Below are 23,361 nucleotides of genomic sequence, written 5' to 3'. Positions count from 1 at the left end.
GGTGTATGCTCTTGCTTCAGGTCTTCCGTCCACACTGGATTAAACACCCATATCCAGCCGCAGGCGTCACCCAAAATGTCACTTCACTTCATATTAAGTTGCTGGCTCATCAGCAAATTGGTCATACTACATTGTAAATTTAAGTATATCCATTAGAAAGACATTGTAATTACGGAGTTGGTTGTTACAGATTGCTACTACATGCTTAGTAACACCTAAAGTGTTTGGATTTACATTAAGTGATTTGCTCCGGTGTATGTCATTCAGAATGACCATATGTAACTACACCTTACATTTTAGTCTCCATAGAGATTTACAGGAGCACTTAGGGTTAAGTACCTTGCTGAAGGGCACAACAAACATTGTTTCACCTTGCTGTCTCTGAGATTAGAACCGGCGGCTCCTCAGCAACTGGCACAAAACCCATGACTAGCTGCCACCTATCTCACATTGTACATGATTTGGTCCAGTCTTAATAGGTAATATGACAGGTGGTGATGGACTGGGTGTGTAAGTGTTGTTAATACCAGGTCCTACCTTACTCATTAACCCTGGTACCTCAGGTGGGTTCACTAGTACTGGCACCTTGCATGTAACGTGGGTCACAATAGAAAGCATTCAACGGCATCATTGCCACTGGCCCTCACAAATTAACAAGGATTATTAAGGAAATTAGGAAACCCAAGTAAAAATCTACAAAGAGTTGGCCTCTGATGTACTATTCTGGTGTATGTTTAATTTATGAAGAACAGTGACATTTTTACAGGAATACATATGAAAGTCCTTTCAGTGGGAAATGCAATCAGCATCCTACACCAATGACATACAGCACCCGTATGGTCCAGATGGCTTGGCTGGGGGGAAGCATTGTGCTGGCACTCACAACGCAGTCATTGTTTGAATGTGTTAACTGTAGCTGCAGGTCTCCTCAAAAACCCATGCTGTCACAGGACACAACGTGTTCATATACCAACATACAGTAACTCTCCCAGTCAGAGCCTATTGACGACTGTTGTCATTAGCTATTATTGACATGGAGAATCTGGATCTTAGCTCAGTGCCAGACTACAACAGACATGTAGAATTTACCAAACACAGTGGAGTTTAGCTTAGTCCCAGATTACAACATACATGGGGAATGTACTGAACACATTTAAGCCTAGTTTACTCCCTGAGTACAATAAACACGGTATATATACCGAACACAGTTGAGATTAGTTCATTCCCAGAGTACCAAGGGGGAGTAAGAAAGAATTGGAGTCTGAATGTGTAGAGATGGAGGGAATGGGGCAGAACAGAGATACTCAGGTCTCAGTCTTTCATCCCTTCATGCATATTTCAGAGCGGGTTAATGAAGCGATATGATCCTCTATATAGAGGCCTAAAAATCCCAGCTACTGTCCTGTGCAGACATATCAACTGACTGCCAGAGAGACGGCCAGACAGACAAACACGCACAGAAATATTTGTGGACAGAGAGTAAATGGGAGTAAGAGAGTGTGAGTCAGGCTGAAAGAGTTATGGAGAAGCAAGAGGGAATGAGAGTTGGGCATGAAAAGAGATTGGGACAGAGAGACGTAAATAAAGACAGAGAGAGAGGGGCAATAGAAGAAATACAGGTTTAAGAAACCCCACCACTGGGCATTAGGACATATCGCCCCATATGGAAAATAAATATATTTTTTCAATGCAAAATGTAAATAGAATATATCATGAATATATGTCGAAAACATTTACCTTAATTCAAAATACATTTGAGGTATCAAAATGTATTTCACCTTTTATTCTGAAATGTATTTAAAAATGTATAAATACATTCAACTTTATTCAAAATACATTGAAGCTATCAAAATATATACAGCTTTTATTCCGAAATGTATTTGAAAATGTATAAATACATTTAACTTTATTCAAAATACATTTAAGCTATCAAAATATATTTCAGCTTTTATTCCGAAATGTATTTGAAAATGTATAAATACATTACAGTTTTGTCCAAATGTATTTCACCGTCAACAATGATCTCATTACAATTGTAATGTATTATAGAAAATATGTTACAAAATGTATTTTGAAGCCCATATTAAAATGCATTTTTCAGATCCTGTGAAAGTAAAAAGATGAAATGTAATTACCGAGGTATTAATTTAGGTGAAACACATTTTATAGATAGACATTACCAAAATATATTTCCTCTTAAAGTCACAAATATAGTCTAACAGTCCTCTTCTGGCAGTACCACGTGAAGATTATAAGAGTACATTACTGTACCTTTTGGGCACCAGGAAGATTGAACAGTGTATTTCTTGGATTCCTGAGCATACTTTTCAGACTGACTTTTCAGATTTTTCAGACTGACTTTTCAGACTGACAGTCACAAAAACGAATGCAACGCAAACAATCAGGACAGACTGACCTTAGTCCCCCGGCACAAAAATATAGCAGCAGAAAACCAAGGCCTGAGACGGGTGTTCAGAGACACTGAGGCCCTATCCGAAAGTAACCCCAGACAGAGCCAACCAGGCAGGAAGTAACTCCACCCACTTTCCAGGCATCAAAGCAAAAATTACACCAACTAAACGCCACCACCCTGAAAGAGGGAAGAATAGGCCTACAGCCCACAGACTTCACTCCCATTGCATGAGGACGGCAAGCGGGAACACAAGTTATCCAGCAAATCCGCCCCCAAATGGCATTGGAGAGAGGACATCCCAGTGGAAATAAGAGCCCGCCAGGTAAAGACTTGTAAATCCAGTGCCTTTCTGTTCACCTTCACACCCCTGGGTCAGACTAAAATCAATCATAGACCTTGCTGAAGAGATAAGTCTTTAGTAGACCCATAAAGGTTGAGACTGAATCTGCGTCTGTCACCTTAATTGGCAGATTACTCCACAGTAGAGGAGCTCTGTGGGAGAATGCCCTGCTTTCAGCTGTTTGTTCAGGAATTCTAGGTATAGTAAGGGGACCTGCATCTTGGGATCATAGCGTACATACAGGCAGGGCCGTAGCTACTGGGAAAGGTGGATATGATTCACCGGACCCATGGCTTGGGGGTGCCCACTGATCCTGATCATGTCAATGCTGTCTATAAGTGAGGGGGCCCAAGTATCTATTTATTCAGGGGTCCAGTGACGGCCCTGCATATAGGTATGCATGGTTAGACCAATTCATAGGGGCAAGTAGAAGCAAGTCCATGCAATGCTTTGTTGGTTAACAGTAAAACCTTGAAATCAGTCCTAGCCTTAACAGGCAGCCGTTGTAAAGAGACTAATAATGTTTTTTGTTCTAGTATTACTTCTAGCAGCTAATTTAAGTTTATGTATTGTCTTATCAGGGTAACCGGAGAGAAAAGCATTACAGAAAAGTCTAATTTTGAATAACAAAAGCATGGATTAGCATTTGTTACTTCAACATAAGCTTAAGATCCCACAGCCTGTAGCACAAACCTCAGTGGTGGGGTGGGGGACCTTTTTAATAATTGTTCCACATTTCTACTTACATTTTGGCCTTCTGCCAGTGTGTGTATCAGCTGCCCTGAGAGACTCTACCTCTTTTGAAGCAGGCCAGACAGCCCCATCTCTTATAGGCTCTACCTCTGCTGAAGCAGTACAGACAGCCCCATCTCTGAGAGGCTCTACCTCTGCTGAAGCAGTACAGACAGCCCCTTCTCTGAGAGGCTCTACCTCTGCTGAAGCAGTACAGACAGCCCCATCTCTGAGAGGCTCTACCTCTGCTGGAACACCCAGACAGTCCCATCTCTGAGAGGCTCTGCCTCTGCCGAAACAGCCCAGACAGTCCCATCTCTGAGAGGCTCTACCACTGCTGAAACAGCCCAGACAGTCCCATCTCTGAGAGGCGGAGTATTCAGTGCCGCAGGTGTTTCAGAGAAGGGACCAAACAGGCCGAAGGCGGCACCACAGATGAATGAGGCAACAGAGGAAAGCTAATTGTATTATTAATAGATTCATGGTGGTTTGTGATGCTAATTTGTCAGGCGGAAAGGTGGAGGTCCCTATTTCTCTGTCATTTTGTCTTTTTCTTTTTCTTCTGCCTGAATGCCGGGGGTGTCAGAGCTAGACCTGACAGGCTGCTCTTGATCTCAGGGCGGCACTGATCTGAGCAGGGAGACAATGCTTGATGAGACCGCCGTCTCATCGGCTCCTCTGGCATCCATTAGTCTGCCTTTGAGCTGTATGGATGGGTGAGGGAATCGGAAGACAGCTGTAGCATGCTGGGTCACATGGAATGGATGCCCAAATATGGTCACGTTCCATTTTCCTGCTGCAGCCACTTCCTCTCCATCAATTTCAAATGCAATCTGTTATATATTTGAGCCACTGAATAGATAAATACCCAGTCTGACAGCACCAAAATGCTGAGATGTTTCCATAAACTACTGAATTACTGCGTAGCTCTGGGATGCCATTCTTTCAAAGCCTTTGTTTTGTGACAATGTACTCCTTAAGATGCTGCTCAATGCATATGGTTAGATGCAATGCAATGCAATCTGCATATCCTGAATTCCACCTTTGTTTTAAACCAAGTGCCTAGCAGAGTCCAATTGATGTGTTGGAAAAACAATACAAAAGCATCTCAAAATGTCAATGTCATATAGTCCCTCTCAGAGATGGTGTTAGAAATGATCAGGGACTGAGAAAGAGCCTTTCTTATTAAAATTGGTCAGGTGTCTGCCCACTTCTGTTTGATACGTTCACTAAGCAACCCTGGAATCTTTTGACACATGTGGGTCCAACAGTCAAGCACACAAGCACGGGCAACCACACACACACACACGCACACATATAGCCACACCTGTCAGATTGCTAAAAGACACTGCCGAGGACATAATGGGGAGAGAAGCTAAGCCAAAGCCAAATGTGCCACCTGGAACAATTAGAATGCATGTGGAGTAATGACAGTGTGTCAGTGTGGATGAAACTAATGCTGTAGTCAATGTGATATTTCTGGCTAGCAGCTCTATTGGCCACTGAGTGTGACCATCTCAAATCTATCATTGACACCTGTGTGTGTGTGTGTGTGTGTGTGTGTGTGTACAATTAATGACCACAGTCCCATGTCCCCCTCTGGAGACTGCTTAGTGTGCACAGCAAGATGCTGTCTGGGTGATGTTCCCACAGGAAGTCACACTTTTAACAAGCTGCCCACAGTACAACAAGCAGAAAGACAGGCAGGCATGACGCCTCCACTCCACAGCAGAGCTGAGCTGCAGTGTCACCAGGAGCCCTTGTGAGGCCATCGACAGAACTGGGAGTGAGAGATAGAGAGAGAGAGAGGGAGAGAGAGAGAGAGGCAAGGTCGAAGAAGAGGTAGGCTGCAGTGATATGTACCACCTGTCTCACACGCAATGCAAGCTAAATTACTGAAGCACGAGGTCCTCAGATGCAAGTTGTCAACTTCTTGAATTCTGACCTCCGATATAAGACACCAAGTCTGACACTGGTAATAACTCTTATTGTTAAAGCATGCTGAAAGGTCCAGCACACTCTCAACGGTACACAGCATGAGAGAAGACTAGAAGTACGGTAATCACCGCCCCTTACAGTCTTTCACCCTCTCTCCTTCTATCTCTCATTCCTGTACTGTCTCACACTCTCCCTCTGTCTCCTCTATTGTCTCTTCTTTCCCTGCAACTTCATTAATATTCTAAAACTATTAACAGAGTATCTGAAGGTGCTGTTCTCTGAAAACCAACTAAAAGAGAGGAAAAGAATGGTACAGTAAGGAATGGGAAGGAAATGTCTCAATAATATATGGCTTATCTTTTACTTACTTCACCTTGTGGCTCTCATACAGCCTAAGTTCCAGTCTCCCACTGCATCTCTCTCTTCCAGTTACCCCCCAGCTCTCATACTCTCACATTTCATGAATATCTTTTACTTTCACTTGATAGGGCTTAAAGGCACCCACCTGATGGCTATTCTACCCCTGTATGATGTTATTTCTGTCCAACAGCTTGTTTAATCACCAATTCCAAAGACTGACGCAGGCTGCTCGGACATATACACAGGTAATATTTTGTTTATATACATGTGGATGGGAGAAAGAACAGGAGCAAACTGCTGTCATTATAACTAGCTAGCATGCTAACAAGAAAATCTTGTGAGCATCATATGTGTAGAGACAGGTATAATGTTGAGCTATGTCAAAGCATTATTTAAATTGTAGCTGCAAATCTGCCCTAAACATTTTAAGAAAATTTTTAAGACAATTGTTGGATTTAAAATCCAACAATTACTATGAGGTTAAAGTAAACATTCTTAGCTTTTATTTAGGGGAATTTATATAAATATTTGTATTATTTGAAAATGCAACACCATTGATACATAGTATTGGTGTAACAGGATTTGGACCCATTTTAGATTAATTCCAAATTGTCAATGAATTAATGTAACAAATGAATTCAATATATAAAGAGATTATTATAATTACAGTACAAGTATAAAAGATTGAAAGTTCTCCATAGATTGAAGATGCAGGCAGGAGTGAGGAAAATGCAAGAAGAGCTTCCTCAAACCCTCGCTCTGGTTATATCCTAAAACTCAAGTAGTGGGGGTTGGTTAACTGACCTAAGGAAAACCAAACCAGTCCTGTAGAAGAGACCCTTTACCAATCCCTGGGTCTATTCCTATGACACAGGGGTGTTATCAAAAGGATCACGCAAGCTAGGCAATTAAAAGCAACACTTTTGTCTCTGCATTCGCTCTTTACAGAAACAATTGTTAACCATAAAGATTCCAGTTACAGCCTACTAGAATAGAAATTAAGTACATAGGTATACGTGTCTATAATAAATAATGAAGAATCATTGAATGTGTAAATAGACATAGAAGTGAAAATGTTCAGTTCCTTCAGTATATACTACTGTATGTATGGGAAGCAAAATTGTTGCTTCCCATACATAAGCAAATACTAACTGTAAAGAACATGTAAAAACAGAGAATCTTTGGTTCAATGTAATTGTAATGTTTGGATTTCAAACAATGGAATTAGGGTACCACATTATTGGTAAACTCTGGCTATTGTTTTTCAGGTTGAAAAAGTTAATTTGCTCTGGTGTGGGGCTTTAAGTTTGTTCAGAACTATTTCACTAAGTGTGTTTGTGTGTGTCTTCTCAGGCTGTAATTAACTGAGACAAGGATCTCCAGCTGTGTGACAAGCCTGGAGGAGCCATGGTGTCATCAGACAGAAAACTGCCTGCTCTCACTCAAACACAGATACACACAGTCTTATCCTAGCCACTGCACACCAACAATGCCCGGGACTCTCACAAAGGGTTGTTCAAATTCCAACAGACATATAAACTCTTCAAAGCTAAATACAAGTCAATGGCTGTACAAAACAAACTGTGTCCTCCAGAATTATTAAATCCCTTGGGAAAGATCTTGAACTTACATTGAAAATAAGAGTAAATTCTAATGCTTAACCGGTTATTGTAGTGGGCTAAATAACACACAGCGTTGTTTTGTACCGTGGGGGGAATATTTAGAAAAGTTCAGTAGGCCAACTGTCCTATCTAGTGATTGCCCAACATCTTAGCCCAAATATGGAGTAGATATCTTGGACCAATCTTTAGAGACAAACAATATTTATTAGACATGTCAACCCGCCACCCGGACCACTAGGTAGGGCTATTTGTACTTTTTTTGTAAAAACCAAAATATATTGGTGTAAGACATCTGCTTCTTTTTTTGGCAACATATTGACAAAATGTTGGGAAATCACTAGAGGGGACTATTGACCTAATGAGCATTTCTGAATGGTCACCACAGGGCATAGAAAAACACTCAGTGGGACTTCAGCTTACTTTATACTTGAAAGTGGGTGCATGGTCAACATTTGTGCATGTATTGCGCACATTTTGGTTCCTTTTGGGGGGGGTTGTTCTTTGACACAGAGGATTTCGGTAGTTCACACACACTTATTTTTAGTTTTCTTTCGTTTCGCATACTGTGATTGGTCAAAAGGTTCATATTTCCACCACCCCCCCTTCGCCCTCTGTGTGGATCTGGAGGAATGCTTTCAATCAATGTATTGCTGGAAGATTCAACAATGACCCAGTTTAAACCTCCTAAAAAGGCAGTGAGATTTTGTCTTCAAACTGCTGTTTAAAGGAAAGGTTTGCTCTTTTTCAGATTATCTAGCATTATCCATATTTTGGGGAATTATTACAGTTTTTAGTTTTTTAAGGAAGCCTCTTTCTGGGCTACAACGGAGGTGAACGGGGCAACCGAAAAAATACCAAAAATATATGATCTATTCAGTTTTCCAAAACGGGAAGGCCAGGATATATTGATATAGGTCTCTGTATGTTCTCCGAAAACAATTTGTGCCAAAACGAGCATTGTGTCAATGGTTATCGCTGTGTATTCTTTCTGAAAAATGTGTAAGCAGCTGCTCGCATATGTGAATCTGTCTGTGAGGAGGCTATAATTGCTTGCCGGTAACCGGCATTGCTTACAAAACTGTAGCTCTTATTAGCTAGTACAGACTACTAGCTCAAAGTCAAATGCCAGTGATTTGTATTAGCTGTTAGTAAACCAAAGTGAATATGTCTGTGAGCGGGATTTATCCAGCAACCAGCTTTGTTTACAAAACATGTCACATTGGCTAGTATAAACTACTAGTATAGACTACTAGTGTAGACAGCCATGTCAGTTATTTTCCCTGAGTGATAACATTTCGGAATGACAGCCTGGCTTTTAGAAAATTAGCTAGATTACATTTTATTAACACAGTAAGGGACTGCACATTCTCAAAACATAAATTGTGCTTGTTGCTAGCTAATAAACTCCAGTGAGGTCAGCACCATAGTACAGCGGTTTTGAAACAGCACCACACTGTTAGCTTGAGTGCATGTTGTGAGGTAGTGCATTGTTTACGCTATTTTTTTTTTGGATTCATGTAGAACAAAACCATTAATATAATTCTCGTTTTGAAAAAGAAAAATGTAGGACAACATACTGAGACCTATATCAATATACCGTGGCTTTCCCATTTTAGAAAAACAAATGTATAATATATTTTTTAACACTACATCGGTTGCCCCATTAAGTTCCATTTTAGCCCAGAGAGACTGCAGGAAAAATCTGAAAAACTCCAAACTGAAATAATTCACAAAAACAATTTCTCTATGAACTAGGACCATACTTGATCATTTGTAAATAGACCCCAGGTTCAAAAATAGCAAACCTTTCTTTTAACAGTGTCCATGTATCCTAAACGTTCCTAACACAATTCCAATGAAATGTAACAAACTGCATGGGCTAATGTAGGGGCTTCCTTATGACCCTGTGTTTCAACCTAGTTCGGAAATCCTCCAACTACGATCCTTAGACAAAAAAACATTCCTCTCATACCATCCCCCCGGCAAGATCTCCTTTGTTCCTTTCCTCGGGAGGTTGATCAGAGCTTCGGCTAATTTAAACTTTTACAACCACGTTTCCAAAAAAGATGGGATGCTGCATAAAATGCAAATAAAAACAGAATGCAATGATGTGCAAATCATTTATCCCTATAATTTAACAAAAACAGTACAAAGACAAGAGATCAAATGTTGAAACTGAGAAATTTCTCTGAGTAAATTATCTCCAATTAAAGGTTGGATGTTTAAAAAAAGATTCTGTGTGACATTAAGCTAATTCACCAAAAGCTGAATTTCGTATAACACTTTTTTACTCATCTTTACAAAGAGGTGCCAATAAATGTGGAGGGTACTGTTTACCCCAGGGAAACAGGAAGTCATGTATAACCACTAAAGTGTTTTAAAAGACTGGAAGAAAAAAAAATCTTTAAGGCAATACACAAGAATTCATAAGAAGTGCCAATTTTGTAAGTCAGTGTCTTCAAGAGCGGATCAAGTAGAGTACTTATTATAAGGCCTAATCACAATCACAATCCGAAACGTTTTATTACCAAGTAAGTTTCACAACAAAAAAGGAATTTGTTCAGGCCTGTTAGTGCATACATTTATACAAAATAAATAAAATAAATAAAAACAAATAAGAACAGTGGACTGAGCATTAATAAAGAAAATACTGTATATGGGTGTTTTATTTATTTATTATTTTCACTATTCAAGATATTCACATTTGTCACTTGCATTCAAATTGATATTGGATATTCACACTGGGATATTCCAATCATCAACTTTACAGTTGACAAGCAGTAGGATTTGAGCTGTTTCAATATTTTGTAGTTTTTTGTGTGTTTAACACAATCATTACCAAGTGAATTGTTCTAAAATCTGCTAATTTATAAGTAGAATATCCATGACACATATTATAACGGACGTTCCCTTAGCATGGTACTTTACATTTAAAAGGATTTTAATAAACCAAAACGGGTTAATTAGATATGTACCTACAGAAGTATCATTTTTAATTCCATCCCAAAATAATGAGCTTCAGTTGACTTTTTACTCAACCTCTACTCAGATACTAGAAGTGGCATTAGCTACGTAAGGTAAGGTAAGCACTGAAGATAATGTAGAGGTTTTCAAACTTTTCAATGTCAAGGACCCTCAAACTTTAAGAGGGAGGCCCTGGATGATGACTTGAAAACATTTTTGTTTTCACAAGTCGCAAATAAATTGAGCAATGACTGGCAAATGTACAGCTATTATACATAAATGTTCATGTCTTATTCCATGTTCATATGCTCTCTTATCAGAGTCCGCTCTACAGTTTTGGGCCCTGGAGGGGTTTACGGTTAGGGGCTTCCCCAATTTTTAAGCAAATACAGTAATAAAAATATATATATTTGGGCCCCTCTGGAGGTTTTTTTAAGGCTCCCATAGTGTGCCCATCAATAATAAGGCAACCACTGGTGTACAGAGACAGATGTACTGCTCCTTTTGGACGTCAAATTTTGACTGGAAACTGCACAATCCTATTGCACAAACACACACAGACACATACATCAGCGTCAGTTCCCCAATGAGTCTTAAAGTGAAGCTAGTAATTTGTCCCTGAATGCCTTACTTGATCATGGTTGGATAGCACAGAAAGAACATTGTGAAATCAGACTGAGCAGAATGAATACCCTTTTCGGCTTTGCCACTGCGCTCTGTGTGTGTGTGTGTGTGTGTGAGTTTGTGTGTTTCTGTGTCTGTCTGCGTGATATCTGTGCGCTTGTGTGGTCGCGTGTTCACGTGTGCGTTACATGCACGTGCATGTGTCTGAGTGCTTGTGTGGTCGCGTGTTAACGTGTGCGTTATATGCATGTGTATGTGTCTGAGTGCTTGTGTGGTCGCGTGTTAACGTGTGCGTTATATGCATGTGTATGTGTCTGAGTGCTTGTGTGTGCATCACCTCACACTGGCGGTACAATGATCCTTTATCATCGGCCCCATCTTATCCTGCACACTGACCCAATGCCATGTTCACTGGTGTCATTACAGGAGTCAAAGTGACATTGTCTCTACTTACTGCGCCTGTTATTACCGATGAGGGCCTGCATGTCCTGGTGTTGGAAAACCTGGCACACTATCATGACAGGCAATACACAAGGTGTCACAAAATCACGTTAGAATCAGACGTTTTCAAGGGGAGATCTACATAAAATACGCGTGACATCGACTGACAGCCTAGCTGTGCCTCCATTTGTTTTTTAGCTATTCATTCTGACTGGTTAAGGGTTCGGATTTTGGGAGAATATTTTCAAAGTGTACACAACAAATAATATTGACATTATACACATGAGAACCTTCAGGTAACAAGAGACCAGGTAGCAAAGCAGCCACAACAGCCACTCTACCCTGTGTTCTCTTTCCCTCTTTCCCCCCTGTTCTCGCTGAACACAGAGACTGCTGGTTCTGAATATGACAAACGCATGTGAGTTGATGTGTGAGGGCTAGGGCTTTGTGTACCGCCATACTGAGACCGAGCTGTGACATATCGCCAGTTGGTTTATTCTCTGTCTGGCGGCCTCATGTTTTGGGAGGGAGGCTGTGACAGAGAGTATATATTGAGGTGAGTCCTCGGAGGGATAAAACTGGTTGAGTGTATTATATACTTGTTTGGGGACACAATTATCGGAAATAATGCAATTTAGAAAGATGTGATTAGCGCCAGGTAACCCTTTCGCATTACTTTAGATAAGGATGCACTGATGCTGACTGGTTCTGGCAGCAGAATAATCTCTCTCAGAAAGCACGGCTGGAGGGGTGATTAGTGGAAGGTATATCATAATCCACGCTGCCGTCATCAAGTACCCCAGACTGAAGCTCTGTATGAGCAGCGGTTAGAACAAAGCCAAACACACTGTCGATTTACGTCAAGATGATGTGATGCAGAACAACTTTCAGTAGTGAGTCCGTACATTATCGCATTGCCTACACTGGCAATCAAACCCACAATCCTGGCCTTGTAAGCAGGCCCGTCGCCACTGGTTTATCCATATACACATCAAATGTGGTGCTTTTCCAGTGCGTGGTACCAGCTCGACTCGGCTCTACACGCCTCGCATCGGTTCGTTTCCACTGCAGATTGTACCCTGTACCCGCCCATAATGACACCACAGGAAAACTGCCGTGATGCCACCTACAACGCGACACACACAGGAACAACAATGGAGGATATCGTACACGTGATACCGGCGAAAGGCTGGCATTTGGCCAACTAAAGTAAACCCTGCAGTGAACAGAAAAATCTATTGAATGAACCACATCAATTTACTTTTAAATTGACAAGCTTTGAATGTAAAGTTGCAAATGAAAAGTAAACTAAATCTGGATAGCATCCCAGATAGCAAAAAATATCCGCAAGGCTTCTTTTTGCCGCCGGCCCTTAGCTGTCGGCTATAGGTGCGTCCTGCTGGCGGGGATGAAACGTTTGCCGCCGAATACGTCACTCCCATTTCTTGGGAGATTTTTTGACTGCTTAATTTTCTCTGGCGGTTGCCTGGGTCTAAAAACAGCGGTCCTTCGGCGGCAAGAAGCTTTTAAATAGGCTACTCTCAAAATCGACCAGCCATGTTGGTTTGGACACATTCGCATCAGTTCGTCGCTCAATCGCGAGTTACAGTCTGCTAGCTAGCAAAGTCATCGACTACCATCGTTTAAGTAAGTACATGTTTCCTTTTTGTGTAACGCAATATTATGTTGACATTGTTTTTAGTTTATATATTTAAAATGTGTAGTCATCTTTGTTCTGGCCTAACTAGCTAAAGTAGCCTTGTTAACGCAATGTTGTTAGTACATGTTGAATTTTAACGAGCTATAATAGGTAGCAAAAGCTTTTCATCTAGAAAACACTAAAATGTAAACTTAGTCTTTCTTACAAAAATAACGATGTATATATGTTGTTTAAATTATTTTGTTTGCCTGAACAAGTATGCTGCTAGTCCAGTAGCTAGAGTAAGTGTTAGCTAGCACATGCTGTTTTGCCTTTGTTACAGTACACACTGTGGCTAGCATGTTTTGTGCTGTGTTGCTACTGTACTGGATTTAAGGCGATTGTGATTTCTAATTCTCTGAACTGCTGTACGTTTTATGTTTGAGGAACATTCTGTGTTCACTTGAATCACAACACCCAATGAATACATTTTATTTTTAACAATTTCACTGTTCCACATTTGGCTGATAATGTTTCCCCCCCACAGCATAGCTACTGTATATTCCTAACGTTAACAATCCGGTTTTGTTGCAGATACCTTGGCCAGAGCATAACCGATTATCTTCACCCAAGAGACCTACTGTTGGTCAATCGTTTTGGTTTTAAAGGTAAATACATTGTTAGTCACAATGTTTAGTTACTGGGCCAAAAGGAAAATAATAATGAAAAGAGTTGAGAGGGACAAACAGGACATTCACTTGAATCACTACATTCTACAGAAGTTGCATTGATTCCAGAAAACCAGGAAAATGTTGAGCCATCTGTAGACTTCAGAGTTGGTATGTAAAATGTATTGCTGTGATGCTTAATTTGTGATCCTGTAACTAAACTGTACACTTTGTTAGATTTTAAAATTTCTGTTCCCTCTTTCTCAGAACCAGGTTTCTCCCCAGTAATCCAGACTCCACTTCAGAGCCAAGAGTTTGAGTACAAGTAAGTGATGTTTTTTGTCTTGGAAACTATTGCTTCTATTTAAGATTAGGAATCCTTTTATCCATAATCTGTTTTTCTTTAGGGCACTTGACTTTCTGGATAAAAGGTGTGGAGCTGTGTTGTACATATCATTAGCTTTGCACAGTTCAATTATTGTTTCATTACTGAATATGCAATCTCTGCAGTGAAATTAAAGCTGTTATGTTTTTTCCCCCAGTTCGTCAAGTACTAAACTTTACACCCCCAGCAGAAAATGTACCCTGGCAGCAAATGGGTGAAAAGGCTGGAGGTATGTAATACGTTGCGCTAAACTGTTACATTTAAGTCCAATTCATTACATGTATGCAATAACTTCAAACATATTTTTACGTCAATGATTATCAATAGGAGAAAGTCATCGCTCCGTTATTGGCCCTTGGACTCCCCTGGCATCGCATGTACAGCATGAAGTTTTCAGCAATGAAGGTAAATATTCTAGGCCTATGTCCTAATGTCCAGTTTTTTAACAGTTTTGAAAATAGTGCCTTTAGTTTTCCAGAACGAGAACCAAGCCCTGAGGGAGGAGAACCAAGCCCTGAGGGAGGAGAACCAAGCCCTGAGGGAGGAGAACCAAGCCCTGAGGGAGGAGAACCAAGCCCTGAGGGAGGAGAACCAAGCCCTGAGGGAGGGGAGCCATACCCTGAGGGAGGGGAGCCATGCACGAGCAGGTGAGAACATGCACTCTTTCTTTAATTTTACTTTTTTGTGTGTAATGTAGGTTCAGAATGACCATATGCCTTTCATTTTGTAGCTTCGGGTGACAGCGCAGGTGAAGAGCAGGTGAAGCTATTTGGGACAATGCTGAAGATGTTTGCTCGCACTGGGCAATCAGGTACAACTTGCAAACAACACCTGTGGTTGTTGATTTAATTCCCACTGGGTCCACATGTATGTGTATTAGACCTAGGTATAAATGTCATTGTTTAGTAATTGAGGGACCAGGACTGACTACTTTATTCTTTTATTCTGGGAACCCCTGTAGGTGCAGATCAGACCCTAGTGCTGCGACGTCTTGGAGAGTTTGGCGATGTTGTGCGTAGCATGGAAAACAAAATGGACACTATGCTGCAACATTTCAGTGCCAATGTGTCTTTTGGAGAGCTATCCCTGCCAGGGGATCTTTTACTCCCCCTAGACACCCAGATTTGGTGTTTCTTGACAGCATTTTGAGGGAGGATAAAGAGCTCCAGGAACGATTTGTAAGTGTGTTGCTTTCGTTTATAAGGCCGTAGGGTAATCTAAAAAGTCAAATTAAGTTTGTACACTGTATATTCTACAGTCTAAATCCACAGCCTGTCACATTTTATATTTATGTATGAGAAGCTTGCGAGAAATGTAATTTAACACATTTTTGGATTTTCAGCTTCGCTTTTTGGCTATCAAATGTGGGAGGGACCTGAAGACAACAGTGTGGAGAATGCTTCAGAGTATTTTCTCTAATAACCTTGCCGTTAATACAACCTGGACTGGTATAGGGGATAAAACCTGTTTTAGAGACCTGTTCCTGAAGACCATTGTTCAAAGTAATTTTTTTAAGTAGATGCCCTTATGCCTTATGCCATTCAAATGTAATGACAGATCTGTATTTTCTACAGGGGCCCTCCGGAAGAACCCGGCCCAAAAAACAAATAGCGTTGTTAGCAGATCTCACTGTGAACCTCGACGGCTGCATGGTCGTATCCCAAAAAACTGTAAAAAACCTTGGCGTTACCCTTGACCCTGACCTCTCCTTTGAAGAACATATAAAATATGTCTCAAGAGTTGCTTATTTTCATCTTCGAAACATCGCAAAAATTAGAAACTTCCTATCAAAAACTGATGCAGAAAAATTAATCCATGCTTTCGTTACTTCTAGATTAGATTACTGCAATGCTCTTATCTCTGGTTATCCAGACAAATTAATAAATAAACTTCAATTAGTGCTGCACACAGCTGCTAGAATCCTAACTAGAACAAAAAAATTTGAACACATTACTCCTGTCCTGGCATCCTTACATTGGCTGCCTGTTAGGGTTAGGGCTGATTTTAAGGTTTTACTCTTAACCTATAAATCAATACATGGACTTGCTCCTACTTACCTTGCTGAAATGATCCAGCCATATATACCTACACGTAACCTTAGATCGCAAGACGCAGGCCTTTTAATTGTACCTAGAATTTCTAAACAAACAATTGGCGGCAGGGCCTTTTCTCATAGAGCTCCACTCCTGTGGAATGATCTGCCAATTAAGGTTAGAAATGCAAACTCACTGCAAACTTTCAAGTGTCTACTAAAAACTCATCTCTACAGCACGGTTTATAATTAGGTGTAGCCTGGCCCGGGGGCGTGAAGGTGACCAGTAGGCTTGATACTGTCCACCCTTGCTGTCTTGCCAGGTGGGCTCTCGTCGCCACTGGGATGCCCTCCCTCCAATGCCCTTCGGGGGAAGAGTCACTGGCTTGTTGTTGACTCTCTATTGCGCACTTGTGCAGTTGGGCTGTACGCTACTAGCAATACTCGGCCCTCATTCAGGGGGGTTGCGGTTGGTGGGTGTCCCTTTGGTTGATGCCTGGCAATGTGGTTGGATTGATTTCCTGCCTGTTGGGCCCTGTCCGGGGCCTCCCCCGGGTAGGGCCACAGTGTCACCGGACCCCCCCGTCTCAGTTTCCAAGGTGTTACGCTGCTATATTATTGTGCTGGGGGACATGAGGGATGTACTACTAACTTTTCTCAGTTTCCTCCAATTTTAAATTTTAGAAGGAGATGAGGTCCTGGTCCACACCTGCGGATTACCTGGTTTGGGGGGACCGTTGCTGTTCCTGTCCTTGTCCACCTGGTCATACTTCTGACCTAGTCTAAAATCAAATATACTCTGGATTTAGCCAAGAGAAATTTATTTATTATTCCAATTGGACTCTTAATATCTCACCCGGCACAGCCAGAAGAGGACTGGTCACCCCTCTGAGCCTGGGTCCTCACTAGGTTTCTTCCTAAAATTCGACCTTCTTAGGGAGTTTTTCCTAGCCACTGAAATTCAACACTACTGTTGTTTGCTCCTTGGGGTTTAAGGCCGGGTGTCTCTGTAAAGCACTTTGTGACAACTGCTGTTGTAAAAAGCGCTTTATAAATAAATTTTGATTGATTGATTGAACCCAGGATGCCACTGATGAGGCGGTCCAGGTTAACGTTACACGTTGCCTGAAAGGAGCATCAGACTGTGAAGGAGGAAAAAGCCGCCCAGCTGAGAAGGACCCACAGCCAACCCCTTAAAACTAGGCTGACTACTGACACCCCAGCATCCCTGAACTGGAACACTTTCTTTATCCTGCAGTCAGTAACATCAAGAAGCCAGAAGTGCCAGACTACACTCACCAAACCCACCCTGTTTTTTTTGTATTAACTTTAGTATTGGCTTATTTCATTCCATCTTAACGATTCTATTATAGTTTGTAAATCCTATTTCATACCTGTTACTTGATATTGCGCATTAACTAGTACCAACATTCTACTTTCATTTCATCACTATGCTTAACTGTTATTCAATTAATAATAGCTTGGAAATACTATTTCGTACCTCTGATACTTGATATTGCACAGTACCTGGTACCAAATATTCTACTTACTCTGTTTTTAACATCAGCATTTTTCATTCCATCACAGTGCTTAACTGTTATTCTATTGTTAAATATAGCTTGTAAATCCTTGTGCCACAGGTCAGCATTGCAGTTATAATGGTCTGTTCTACTACTGTTTTTACCTCTGTATTTTTATATATGTATATCAAGTTTTGTTTATCACAGATACAAGAGACACATCTTAATGCAGCATGGTGTAAATATTGTGCTCCAGGTCAGCAATGCCATTATAATGGAATATTCTACTCTAGAGCTTTCCTCAATGGCTTGAAAATGTGATGTTCTACCTCGTTTTATTTGGTATCCTGCACATTCTTTGGTACCAAATATCCTCATTACTTGTTATGTTTACTGGTAATTATTTTCATCCCAGAGCTGACCTCTATATTATTAACAATGATTGTGTTTGTGTTATAATTTGCTTGTATGGCTGTTTTTTTAACCAACATTTTATTGGAAACCTGCATGTTCTGTGTGTATTTATGTTTATTTTTTTCTGCCTATTATTTATTTCAGTGATCTGACACATCTTGTTTGAATGACAGTTACTGTACTTTGAAATGTGGAATTAAAACACCAAATGGAAATTTGTCTGGTTTGATCAATCATTATTCTCGATAAACTGCATGCTATAAATATTAAATATATATATATATATAAAAGCGGCAGATCGCTCGAAAACCTTTTGTATAACGGCGGTGGAAAGGCGGTTGGACCACGGGCCGGCCGCAGAACACAGGCGGTAGGAGTGCGACTGCCGCTTTTAAAAAGCGTCTGCCGCCGGCGGAAAGCTGGCAAACGTGTTTGCGATTTAGACATTCTGACGCTTCTACTGTCTTTGGAGGACCGCCTCCGGTCCGCCGACTCATTGCTATCTGGGATGGTCACATGTTTGAAAAACAGTGAAAAAGTAGAATATAATTATCGTATAAAAGATGACTTAACTGCAATGTTCTGTTAGGTTTAAGTGTATACACTCAACACCAACACATTTTAAACAACCTACATAACCCCTTCAACTCAATTAAAAGGTATAAATATTTGCCTTATTAATTGTTGGCTATAATACCACAGACTGACTGAAGAGTAGTCTACTGTACACAAGGCAGCGTTTATACTGGTAGTAGTGAAGAAGGAAAGTTACTACTTCGACCAGTGCAATGTATGCCAGTAAGTCTATAGAAAAACCCAGAGGAGGAAAAAGATGAGGTCCTTTTGTAGGCTACAAAAACAGCGCGTCTTTGTGGGTCTCTAACAGGGATAATTAGTTGATTTAAACGCCAATGCATAGGTCCAAACCAAAAGGAATTTAGGGAAAATACGATCGCTTAATCGCTTAATTACGAGTCCGGTCCTATGCACTGGCACTGAAATTAACCCACTTCAATGCAAGGACTCCAGGATCCGCAAAGACGAGCAGAGATCCGCAAAGACGCGCAGTTCTCATCTCATAAAACCATTCTCTGAACCTGGACTGCTAACAGCAGAACAGCTTGTTTTGTTTGCAGCACACTTTGAGTTACTCTTGTCCAATCAGAAGTCTTCCGTGTTTTCACGTCACCTTTCGGTATCGGCTCAGCTCACTTGGAACCTCGACGGAGCAGGTACTAAAAAAGGTATCTGGTACCAGTTACTATCCTAACTTTTGGGCAGTGGAAAAGCAAAAAAGGCGAAGCGTATAGAGCCGAGTGGAGCTGGCACCATGCAGTGGAAAACCTCCAACAGCAAGCAGAGGCGAGGCGAGTAGAGTCGAGCTGGTACCATGTAGTGGAAAAGAGCCAATGGTTCCACATCATAATTTTTGTTGGTGGACAGCTTGCGCAGTGATTAGAGAAGCCCCCTCATTTATAAAAAAATGCCACCTCAGTCATTCCATCCTGCCACCGGGGCCTAAACTCAAAACCACTTCACTACACTAACTCTTTCTCTATCGCCCATTGGCTTTGCATTGCCCAAGAGTTGGTCTGCAGAAATAAAATTCAATTGAAAAACAAACTGAAATCTTTGAGGGGGGAAAATAAAAATAAACTCACAATAAGCTGGTTGCATAAGTGTGCACACCCTTAAACTAATACTTTGTTGAAGCACCTTTTGATTTTATTACAGCACTCAGTCTTTTTGGGTAGGAGTCTATTATCATGGCACATCTTGACGTGGCAATATTTGCCCAGTCTTCTTTACAAAAGCGCTCCAAATCTGTCAGATTGCGAGGACATCTCCTGTGCACAGCCCTCTTCAGATCACCCCACAGATGTTCAATTGGATTCAGATCTGGGCTCTGGCTAGGTCATTCCCGAACGTTAATCTTCTTCTGGTGAAGCCATGCTTTTGTGGATTTGGATGTGTGCTTTGGGTTGTTGTCGTGCCGAAAGGTGAACTTCCTCTTCATTTTCAGCTTTCTAACGAACACCTGAAGGTTTTGTTCCAAAATTGCTTGGTATTTGGAACTGTTGATAATTCCCTCCACCCTGACTAAGGCCCCAGTTCCAGCTGAAGAAGAACAGTCCCAAAGCATGATGCTGCCACCACCATGCTTCATTGTGGGTATGGTGTTCTTTAGGTGATGTGCAGTAATGTTTTTGCACCAAATATGCCTTTTGGAATTATGGCCAAAGGGTTCAACCTTGGTTTCATCAGACCTTAACACATTTTCCCATGTGCTATTGGGAGACTTGATGTTTGTTTTTGCAAACTTCAGCCGGGCTTGGATGTTTTTCTTTGTTTTTCTTCATATGAAGAATACGGGAGATTGTTGTCACATGTAGCACTCAGCCAGTACTTGCCAGAAATTCCTGCAGTTCCTTTTATGTTGCTGTAGGCCTCTTAGAAGCCTCCCTGACCAGTTTTCTTCTCGTATTTCATCAATTTTGGAGGGACGTCCAGTTCTTGGTAATGTCTCTGTTGTGCCATATTTTCTCCACTGGATGATGACTGTCTTCACTGTGTTCCATGGTATATCTAATACTTTGGATATTCTTTTGTACCTTTCTCCTGACTGATATCTTTCAACAATGAGATCCCTCTGATGCTTTGGAAGCTCTCTGCGGACCATAGCTTTTGCTCTGAGATGCAACTGAGAAAATTTCAGGAAAATCCTACTAGAACAGCTTAACTTTATTTGTGATTAAGCAGAGACACTTTAAATGATGGCAGGTGTGTAATGACTTCTATTTAACATGAGTTTGAATGTGATTGGTTAATTTTGAACACAGCCACATCCCCAGTTATAAGTTGCACAGTTAAGCAACCAGGTTATTGTAAGGTTTTTATTTTCCATTTTTCCCCCTTGAAGATTTCAATTTGTTTTTCAATTGAATTGTTCACACATTATAGGTCACATTAAAAGTGGAAAAAGTCCTCACACGATTTATCTTTGTCTCATTCTTTTACATCACAAAAACCTGGCATTTTAACAGGGGTGTGTAGACGTTTTATATCCACCATAGACTTCATAGCACAGGAGTGACATGACTCTCCAAAGACATAGGCATCATCAGTAGCACCAGAATTACATCTGAATGACATCATGGGTTGCATTGTTGACACAGTGATTTCACGTCCTGGGAGTGTTTAGCGGCCTGCAAAAGGACACAGGCCTTAGAAAACTTTAGTGATGTGTAATGGTTCTGCTGGACTTAATGATGTCTAATTAAATCTTTCCTAATGATAGTGTCTGCCAATGAAACGGTTAAACAACAACTTATTGATTTCCATTGGCAGACTGGGTCACTTAATAGAGACATAAATGGCTCATAATGGGTTAAGAGTACGACTAGGGGGGTAAAGTTATTTTCAATAATTGTTTATCCACAGTGGCCCAATATAAGTGAGCAGAAGGCTATACTTAGATCAAAGTCAATAGAATACACATAGACCACAAATGGACAAGAGAAACATGCATTGATTGGTAACAAAGCCCCCATACAGACACTTTCCTTCATTCAGGAAATGTTGATCTCATCATATATTCCCAATGGGATCTATTTGTGGGATGGGATCTAACTTGCCTGTCTGTCCAATTCCTAAGTAAGTGGGAAGTGAGACATTACCACCGTAGAGTTAGACAGAGGACTCAATATGGATAAAATAGCTATTGATGAATGTCCACCAGGCAGATTGGCTGTGAATGAAACATTAGGAGAAGAGCTGACCAGGTCTCCTAAATCTCCATTGACAACCAACTGGGAAATGAAAATGTATAAGTCGTGAATTTGGATATAACAGCAATCTGTACATTGGTCAGTCTTAAACAAATGTTAATGTTCAAACACTATATATATATTATTTTTTTTTACATATGTAATGCATTTTTCAGCTGATGAAAAATGCTGTTATCTACCTAGTAGTGTATGTGGCATTAAAGGTCAGCATGTGGCAAAGTCGCCGCTCAAGGATACAGAATAATAGAGATATCATCTATATTTATATCCCATTACATTATATCCCATTTGTGAGTGCACAGGGAGCACAATTGAGACCATTAAGATTTTTACCAGCAAATAAGCTGAAAGGGCATACAATGCCAAGTAGACCGTTTTGTTTAATTGTTTGTTTTACTTTAAAAAGAACATTTTGGGGATTGTACTGCTACCTACTGTATTAAATGAACACACAGGTTATTTTTACAGGACAGTTAGGCTTTCAGAACATATAATTATATATTCACTAACCAAATGGTTTAAATCTCAAATGCTAATTGGCTGATAGCAGTCATATTATGTAAGCAGTAAGACAGGAGGGAGTGTGGGATATGGCCAAAATACCATGGCCTAGAGCTGATCATAGGCAGGGCATGTAGCAGTGGTACATTGGCAATAGACAAACATCCACAATGACCTTAAGAGAATGTGTTCTGTATAAGGAAATCATAACATTATGAAGCCTATCTAAAGCAAAAAAGAATATTCTGTGTTCAACTTTAAGGTAATAGTAATAATAATGAATTACATTTGTAGAAAACATTTAATTATTAAGAATCATCTCAAAGTGCATTAAATAAAAAAAATAAAAAATGAGAAAAGAAAATAGAAAATAAACATACTTTTTAAAGCACAATTACAATCAAAAAACGTTCCTACTGTATATACAAGTGTCTTTAGGCCTGTATTAAATGAGCACAGTCTGTGGGGACTTTAGGTATTTTGAAGACTAAGGAACTTGACGGAAACTGGAGAGAGGTTGAGGTGGCGTTGGAGCACCTTCATTAGGAAAAGACAGAGTAGAACTCATTTACTCTCACAGGAGTCCAAAAATAGCTATATGAAAGCCACACCCCTATGAAGTCCCTCACCCAGTCTTCTGATCTGACCTGATGAGTCCTCGATCAATAACACAGTAGGACCTCCATTGGTCCTGCTGCTTCATCAAAGAATTGAAAAAAGCCCTAAATGGCATCAAACCTGCCAACCTGTCTGATGTCTGTAGTCTACCCCATGAACCTCAACGGCCAAGCCACCTACCATCTGAACAGAACATGAGGCACTCTGCTTTTTCTCCTCTGGAACACCCATTCAGAGAATATCAAGACTTTTTACAATACTCAGGGTTCCTCCTAGAATTACACTGTGGCTTTTAGGATATAGTTAAATACATTAACAGGTACGTATTATGCATGCATCCATCCATCCATCCATCTTCTACC

At 40.6% G+C, this 23,361-nt stretch overlaps 1 protein-coding gene and 1 long non-coding RNA gene across 4 annotated transcripts in view; one reads left to right on the top strand and one right to left on the bottom strand.

Annotated features, from left to right (window-relative positions):
• Window positions 1-23,361, bottom strand: part of cacna1ia (calcium voltage-gated channel subunit alpha1 Ia) — a 217,447-nt gene that overhangs the window by 113,072 nt on the left and 81,014 nt on the right. The gene's annotated exons all lie outside the window — the stretch shown is intronic.
• On the top strand, window positions 14,734-15,722 carry LOC117595239. Of its 2 annotated transcripts, none has more exons than XR_004576414.1 (4): window positions 14,734-14,773; window positions 14,857-14,937; window positions 15,088-15,304; window positions 15,701-15,722. It is a non-coding gene; the product is annotated as an uncharacterized LOC117595239 (long non-coding RNA). The 2 variants fall into 2 exon arrangements; XR_004576415.1 differs by lacking the exon at window positions 15,701-15,722 and adding an exon at window positions 15,469-15,531.

This window comes from Esox lucius, chromosome 11 (assembly GCF_011004845.1).
Source record: "Esox lucius isolate fEsoLuc1 chromosome 11, fEsoLuc1.pri, whole genome shotgun sequence".
Lineage (NCBI taxonomy): Eukaryota > Metazoa > Chordata > Actinopteri > Esociformes > Esocidae > Esox > Esox lucius.
This window is presented reverse-complemented; position numbering and strand designations above follow the sequence as displayed.